Raw genomic sequence first — 7,544 nt, 5'->3', positions numbered from 1 at the left:
TGAAAGAGGCTCTCTTTCATACAAAATAAGGCATCTTTTCTATAAAGGTGAGACAAACATGTCTATGAGAAATGTTAGGTTGAGCCCATATAATAAATGCAAAAGAGAACAACTTTCTTGTCAAAATGGGTTCATTTCCATCCTCATCAGCAAGCAATTCCCTCCCAAGTGAAACTTTCAAAGGAAAAAAGCTTCTCCTGAGTGAAAGTACAACAAATGCCCCATAGCTTTTTGTGTTTTAGGTTAGGCCAACAAAAAATACTCTCACCCCTCCCTCCAACAACAGTTGGTAAAACCTTTGAAGTCTCTACTCACCACATAGTACACTTTCTCATTATCTAATTGATAGTAAGAAATGTTGGTGATACATTACATTTATATAAAACTTCTACCCCTAGCATATACAAAAGAACCATAGGCAGTCGTGTGAAATCCAATCCACGAACAAATTTGATCTATGGACAACATCATTGTGGTAAAAGTCGTAATGCCAGAAGAATCATTACAGCAAGGCATAAAAGGGGAGGTCATAAGAATCTGTATTGTAAAAATTTTGACCGAATGAAAAAGACATCTGACAGAATAGTAACCATAGAATTCGACCATAAGCCAAATGCTTATATTTGTCTCATACACTATATACACTATGAGATGGAGAGAAGAGATATATTTTACATGTGATTTCTTGTATTCTTATCTTAGTTACTTACCATAGTTATCTTTGGTAAGGTTTTTATTCTCTTGATATGTTGTTATCTTGAAATATCAAGACTGCTATATGGGTGATTGTAATCGAAAACATTAAGTTTATGTCTGCATATTGTGCTTATCACCCCCATGAACCATACTGGTTTCTAACAAAGTAGATGAGTTGCCTTTACTAGATGACGGATGTTGTGACCTACTTGAGTTCAAAAATGGTCTTAAACCATATTTTATTCTCAATATCATAGACTGGTCTCTCTCTCTCTCTCAAGCAATTTGTAGGAAAAACAATGTCCAACCAAAATAAACTCAAAGGTTATTAACCAAATAAACAAAATTTCACACACTAATAACTTAAAAACCCTCATGGACGTGTGCAGGCAAGGGTATTATGACCCTTGCTACTCCCTGAAACTAAGGGGTGCACCACGGGTTTACACCGTTGAAAAAATGACCATAACAAGACTAGTGTTGGGTCGAGTCCTATCCCTCATTAATGGTGTGGAGAAGTGGAATAGCCACCCACTACTTCTCATTATTGCAAGAGAAGTTGAAGGGACAACCCTATTCCTTCATTAATGATGTAGGGAAGTGGAATAGCCACCCACTTCCCATTAATGAAGGAAGTTGAAGGGTCAAAACCCTTTCGGTTTCTGGAATGAGTCTAGAAGGCTCATATATAGAAGGTTCACATCTAGAAGGCTCTATGCCATCTATAAATAGGGGTGCAGAGGTTGTGTGCTAGGGTGAGAAGAGCAGAGTGTTGTGAGCAGAGTGGTTGTGTGCAGAGAGAAAAGAAGTAAGAGAGAGAGTGGAGAGAAGAAGAGGAAGGAAGAAGGTTTATCACCACGCATTGATCCTCAGAGAGAGGTGTTGGTTATGGTGTGAGTTTTGACTCGGGTTGTGTATTCGAGAGGTAATCTTGTATTAATCTCTTCTTATGATTCCTTTGTTGTTATTCTATTTAGCTTTGGGCAAGCTATTAGACATTGTACTCTCTACTCTTATTATAGTGGATTATTCTCTCTGTGCCCCGTGGATGTAGATCGTGTTGACCGAACCACGTAAACCTTTGTGTTGTGATTTGATTGTGCCTTTATTAGATCCTATATTGCTTTCGCGTGAATTTTTGTTACCTCAATTACTCATCAACTAGGTCTCTGATTTTGAGGGTGGTTTCTCGTTCCTCATTAAAAAAGAAACTTAGAAACCAATACTTGGTCACCAAATCACTGCGCTAGTAAAAGAATGTTATTTTACTGCTCTGCTTTTATATATATACAACATAAAAAACAAATGAATCACCACTTTTACAATATGAAGTGAAGGGAGATAATCGAAACAATAATACTAAAGTGACCAAGCAGAGGACTGCTTGGTAAGGAATAACCAGCACCGGTCTGTTCGCTCTGTTGACTCATAACAGAAACATTCCCTTCTGGATTCTGTCCATAGAGAGCCTGAATTTCCTGAATATCATCTGAAGCCAAAGTCACCTTCTTTGTCCCTATAAGTAGGGTGGGAAACATGATGGACTCCCTAACTGAAGAATGGCCCAGACCCAGCAGATGGCCGATCTCATGGACCGCCACGGACTCGAGATCGACCGACCCCGACGTCGAGAGACCAGCAATGTTGATCACCCAATTCTCAGCAGCACCGAAATGAAGTTGTCCATTCTGCGGTGAAAACGCATGCGCCAAGGTCCCCAGTGGCCCGTCGAATGCCTCCCCATCACCATGATCCCCTTGGAAGAACCCGATCCTTATATCCGCCGACAAGTAGTTCGATGTCTCCGAGAACTTTAGCGGCGTGTCCGCTGCCCATTTGTTAAATGCACGGGCGAAGATCAGCAGCTCCGAATGGTTGATTTGATAGTGAGAATGCATATGTCAGATCCTGGCGGGACGGATGCCACCGGGGCATGCTGGGAAAGAAGGAGAAGTGAGCAACAGAGTTGCCGATGTCACCGAGTCGCCGGCCAGAATTCATCGAGGAGGAACCATTGATTATGTCACCAACCCTGCATCTGGGCTGGACCAGCTGTTGCACTGTCTCGCTATCCAATAATCTGGTCATATTCAGGTCAAAATTCGGTTGGTATGTCCGGATCACATCCTCGAGATCTGCATTAAACTCATCGGAGTAGTTGTCACCATCTTCGAGGTAACGGAATTGGTGGAAGTATCTCTTTAGGGAATTGAGCCCGGTGAGGTTGTCACCCCGGTGGCAACCAGAGAGGTTGTGGAATTCTTTCCACCATTGGTTCACCATGTCATCGCCAGAAACTAAAGTCTGGCCGGCGAAGCTCAATAGAAGAACCAGGACTAAAGTTGAGAATGAATAGGGGGAATCCATAGCTGGCTTTTGGTGATCAAAATATTAGAGAGAGAGAGAGAGAGATGATAATGTTTACGTGGTAGATAACATATATGTGTGGAAAAGAGTTTTGTTGGTAGGTAGTCTATTGGCATGTAGGAGGGGTTCAGTATTCTCTTTGGACGGCCAAGAAACTAAACTTACCCCGGAAGACTGTTGGCTTTGATGGACTAAGTCAAGAGTCAACTACTTCTAGAACTTTTAGTGGAGATTACGAAATATTAACATGGTGTAAAATTGACCATTTTGGGGGGTTTTGATCTTTTAAGTTCACCTTTTGATTATGGGGTTCAATGAGTTGAGCAGTTGATCAGCTTAGAAGAGTCAACCGGGCAGTTTTGTGCTTGTTTCAGTCAATTCTATTGATAACCTTATTAAACTTGAAATAAATCCAAAATTTTTGGATTTCACAAATTTGTAAGTTTGTATCAGAGTGATTACCATTAGCTAAGGATTCGAAAGATTTTTGCCAGTGAGAAACAAAGTTGGGCCAAGCACCATAATCCTTAGGGATGTTAATGGACCAGATTTTATCTGATATCCAATAGAACCTGACTCCGGTTAATTGGATTCGGTGAGCCAAACTAATTAAATCCTGTTAATAATCAGTTTCGGACTTGGTTTTGAGTTTTGCTATTGAATCTGACAGATATTTGGATTTACTGGATTCCTGAATCAACTACATGAAAAAAAAAATCAGATTTAGTATGAGCATTTTTTTATCCAAATCTCAATTTGAATTCGACACCAATTAACAAATATCCGATTAGTCGGATCTGGTATTGGCCACATCATGCCTGAATCCAGTCTGTTTACATCGCTAATAATCTCCTGCTAGTTCACTCCCACATGGTCTATTTTTGATGTAGATGGTCATGAATGTCCAAACCAACGATCACAACATTGAGTTCGGTGCATTCCCTTTAATTTGAATTGATCAATTAATGATGGACAATTTTCTTATTCTAAAAATATTTTGGTGAAGACCCAAGGGGTTTGGGGTAGTGAAATGGGGCCTGGACCTTTTGATGGGGAGTTTAGGTTCAAATCTCATGGGCGTCATCCCCTTCGTAAGCTGAAGCTTGGCGATTCAATGGGGACGGATAAGCCCTCAGATTTTTACGCTGATATGGACGGAACGTAAGTACGGCAAGCTGGGCTAGAGGATGACGCGCCTGAAGGGAAGCAGATCAGATCATGCTGAAAATGAGCGTTTTTGCTCATGCTGACATCGTGGCCATCCGATTTGCATTTTAAAAAGCTCAAAAGTCAACAAAACCACGTGGCATTCATCCAAAATGCAAACAGACGGTCACGATGTCCCCATGAGCAAAAACGCTCATTTTCAGCATGACCTGATCTGCTTCCCGCCTGAAGCGGGTTTCTCCTAATCAAAATAAAAAATATATTTTAGTGAAGCATATGGTTCTAAAACCAATCTAGAAGGACCTTAGAAAAGTAGTCCTTGGTAGTTAAAAAAACTGGTTTGTGGGGGTACATGACCAATTTCTTTAATCAAAGGGGGAGACTGCTGTTTTCAATGAGTGAGGACATCCTGATTTGAATTGCCCAAGAATCAATGTCACAAAGACACGTAATAGGACACGAAGGACGAATGTTTTTTAAATTTTTTTAAATTAAAAAAAAAAGTTAACTTTTTTTTAAAAAAAATTCTAACGTATCACCTATTCAGGAATTGTTAGATGTGATGGACTTGTGTTACTTGGATGTTTGAGAAAAAGTTTTGCTTTGGTCAATGCAAAATGCAACTTCAAGATGTTAAAAAAGTATAATTTTTAATAAAATAAAATAAAAAAATATTAAAATTTATTAAAATAATATTAAAATATTCATCATAAGTGTCACTGTCTTAGTCCACATGTTGAAGCATGTCTGCTCGTGTCACCAAGGACACACCACCAAAAATGACTTATCCATGTGACATAGGCCTCTCTCTCTCTCTCTCTCTCCTGCCAGCAATAAATAAGGCTCGGGAACGAAATACGAGCTGCTTGTGGCTAGGCTTGTGTACAGCTTGTAGAGACTCGTTCCAAAAAAAAAAGCTGTGCAAGTAGAAATAAGTGTTTGGCTCAGCGACCAACAGAGGTTCTGCTTGTCTGGTAGGAGCAGTTAGTGCACGCCACCTTGTGTTGAGACATTGCAGATTCAAAACCCAATGGTATAGTTGCATAACTGGTAGGAGTCTACCTAACCCCAGCTCGCCTTTAAAAAAATAAAAAGTAGTAATAAATATTTTTTTAGATAAATTTTAAATCACATGGCAATAGTATTGTGTGAAATAAGTGGCTGAGATAATATCTTATTGCCTCTAGCATTGAGACAATATATCCTTTTTTGTAAATGAGATGGCACAATTTTGGCTTCGTATGTCTACAGTTCAAATCCTATTACATTCAGCTTCAAACAACATAGTTTTTAGTGAACAAACTAGGTCGAGGTCATTATGAGCTCAAGCTCAGCTCAGGTCACCACAAAAATGAGCAAGCTTGAACACCTCAAGCTCAGCTCGTTCAGCTCATTCACCAGCCCTAGCAATAAATAAAGCAAAGAAACCAAAATGATTGTGACATCTATGTTCTTCCAGAAAACAAGTTCTTCTAACAATATGCTGCCACATGTGAGGGTGCCATTCTTTATCACCCTTAGTTTTATACACATGCCAGCAGGACCATTCCTTGGGCAAAATGTTAGGGTATAATGTCATAGATGGGGCCACAATTCTATAGTCAGGCAAAGGAGATAATATATGGTCCTCATTTTATAAAGTTGTGGTTCACAACAGGCCTAACCAAACACATGAGCACCAAGCTTACCTAAAAATATATATTGGGTTTTATCAGGTATGGCCCGGGTCTGGTTCATGTAATTCTTATCGGGTCCAGGTATGATTTCTCTTATGTTGCGTTCGATTAGACCTGGGTCAAGACCTGATACCAAACCCCAAAAATCGGGTCCAGGTCTGATTCTACTTGATTCCAAACCAAACTCGACCCGTTGACACCCCTACTTTTAATTCCCTGAAAATCATAATTGTGATTATTGCCCAAAAAAACTAGTTTCAAAATAATAAGACAATTAAGTAACCGGGAGATTAGTTGTCATTTTTTTCCTATACTTCACATTTTTATTTGAGGCATACACCCAGCTTTAGCCTCACAGTAAGGGACCATCATCACCCATGGTCCCTTCAACTTGGTAAGTTTCACAAGGCATCCCTACCAAACAAATGGAGCCCTTGTGGGCCATTTATGTGCTTATACTTAGAGATACTAGGCCAATGTCTGATATATATGGAGACACAGATTAATTAAGATACTCAACCAATGTATAGCATATATGGAGACACTAAGATCAATTGACTTACGATCTACTTTGGCAATTAAAGATGCTAGTTAACTAAGGTAAAGTTCCTTCCATACATGCACACATACACATTATATATATATATATATATATATATATATATATATATATATATATATATATATATATATATATATATATATATACAGTTAGAATTGTGGACTCCTTTGGATGACATCAATTTCACAAACACCCAATATGGCTTTTACATACTCTGCAGCATTTCTAGCCTTAATTGGTTCTTCTTCAGAACACAATTCCATGGCCATTCATGGAGGGAAATCTTTCCACTCACTGGTTGCCATAGAGGGCAAAACCCGGACTGGCTCACTTCCCTAAAACAATACTTTCACTACTTTGGTTACCTTGGTAATGATGCTGGTAGATTCTCTGATGAGTTTGATGAAGATCTCATCAAGGTGGTGATCAAGACGTACCAACTGAATTTCAACCTCAATGCAATAGGAGTATTGGATGCTGATCCAATATTGCACCAGCTGATCTAGCCAAGATGTGGCGTTAGCAACATTATCAATGACTCATCCACCATGAAATCTAGGGAAGATCAGAGACAAGAAAAGCAACGAGACAAAGTTTTACATGGTTGGATCCACTTTGTTAGCCTACATCCATGGGCAAGGATCACACGATACTTGTATTCAATCTGACAAGGGAGATATATACAACAAGATTGCAACGTTAAGAAGATAAAATAAATTCTTAATTTGGGAAACTGTAACACTTCGATTTATGACTTCGAGAGTCCGAGTTCGATTGGTATTATTTTTCAAAGGAAAAACATATAGAGTTTATACAGAAAAAACATTGCTAAATTTTTTTTCATTCTTTTTTCAATAATTCACTTTCTTTTACAAATTGCATAATTCATAACATAAGAAAATCACAAATAAATGAATGTTCAATGACAAAAAAATAAAACTATCAAGTACTTTATTTAAGTAGAAGTAGTTGATCATGTCTTGTTCGTGCTAATGTGCCTGAAACCTACAATTGTAATTATATAGGGGATGAGTCTACAACCCAGTAATAAATATTTATAAGTAAATAAAGACTTT

The 7,544-nt window shown here is 38.7% G+C and overlaps 1 pseudogene; it reads right to left on the bottom strand.

Moving 5' to 3' along the window:
- Positions 1-2,015: 2,015 nt before the first annotated feature.
- LOC149818570 (metalloendoproteinase 5-MMP pseudogene) lies at positions 2,016-3,063 on the bottom strand (annotated as a pseudogene).
- Between the last annotated feature and the right edge of the window lie 4,481 nt (positions 3,064-7,544).

Source organism: Nuphar pumila, chromosome 13 (genome assembly GCF_984573655.1).
Source record: "Nuphar pumila chromosome 13, dmNupPumi1.hap1.1, whole genome shotgun sequence".
Classification (NCBI taxonomy): Eukaryota; Viridiplantae; Streptophyta; class Magnoliopsida; order Nymphaeales; family Nymphaeaceae; genus Nuphar; species Nuphar pumila.
This window is presented reverse-complemented; position numbering and strand designations above follow the sequence as displayed.